Source organism: Cynara cardunculus (assembly GCF_001531365.2).
Source record: "Cynara cardunculus var. scolymus isolate 2C chromosome LG 1, CcrdV1, whole genome shotgun sequence".
Lineage (NCBI taxonomy): Eukaryota > Viridiplantae > Streptophyta > Magnoliopsida > Asterales > Asteraceae > Cynara > Cynara cardunculus.
Genome location: NC_037528.1, coordinates 32,166,122 through 32,167,486, shown reverse-complemented (window position 1 = coordinate 32,167,486; position 1,365 = coordinate 32,166,122).

Here is a 1,365-nt window from a genome sequence, read left to right as displayed (position 1 = left end):
CCATACTCACTGCCCAGTGGGAGCCAGGGGGTGAGTATAGGATTTTGGCATAATCCGGAAGAAGAAGGGCGGATTTGGTGCCAAGTCTTATGTTTGTGTGTGAAGTTAATTGGTATGTGACCTTGCTTGATCTCGAGTATGATGTTGATTATATTGATGTTCTTTTTCTATGTTGAACATTCTTTTGTGATTCCCACGTTCAAAGTAGGTTGTTGTAAAGAACATCATGTGGTACAACTAAGTTATTGTCGTGTTGTTATGCAAAAAAAAATTTCTTTCGAGACCTTCTTTATTTTGTAGTATGTACGCTTATATATCACATTGTAACCACATTTTTCCACATAAATTCACTAAGCCATATAGCTTATCTTTTAGTGGTTTTAACTTTTCAGGGAAAATTAGCAAAGGCAAAAACAAGGTCGGATGATTGATTAGGGATTGACGTGTAAAGCCTACTTTTGAGTTTAGGTATAAGTTATACTTTTGAGTTGTTCATAGTATGTATATTCTTGGTAGACATGTCCCCGATGATTATGTTTTTGTTAGCTATGTATTTATTAAGTCTTAAAATTATGTATTTTGGGTTGTAAATCGCTATCCCGTATCTTGAGGTTTTTGAAACTAAAATTTATTTAATGAAGGTTGGTAAGTGTTTGTTTTGTAATCGTGGTGTTACAAATATGGTATCAGAGCAATAGTTTAAGTGAACTAGGTATCAATAATGGTAACTAGACTTAAAATAGGCGTTGATGTTATATAGTAACTAGGCGATGATTTATACGGGATATGGACCATTAGGAAAGACCTAGGTTGGGTAAGGGACCATAAATAGGATACTATTTAATACTCTATATTTTAATACTCTCAACATTTGTGCACCTTTTAGGACGATGGCTGATGATGATGTTGTTAGTCACACTCCAACAWACCCTAATGTTGGAGAAAATGATCCCGACCTCAACCTGAATGAGGATGCTACACCGTTGTCTCCCCGTAGTTAACGCTTAATGAAACGACTTACGACTTTCGTTCAACAAACTTTTGAACATCATAAGCATGACATTGAAAAGGGTAAAGAGAAAGAGTTGGGTGGTCTCTCAAAACCCAAATCTGAACGGGTCTCGTTTAAAAGCTTCCGAAGTAGTGGTGCTACTGAATTCACTGGATTCTCTGACCCGGTAATCGCGGTGCAGTGGCTTCAAAACACTGAAAAAATGTTTCGAATTTCCCGAGTGATGAATGAGGATAAAGCGAATTATGCTAGTGCAATGTTGACAGAGCGTGCACTCACTTGGTGGGATGCAACTTTTGAATCCCTGACTGAAAATGAACGAGAAAGCTTGACCTGGGAGTCTTTCAAGACTC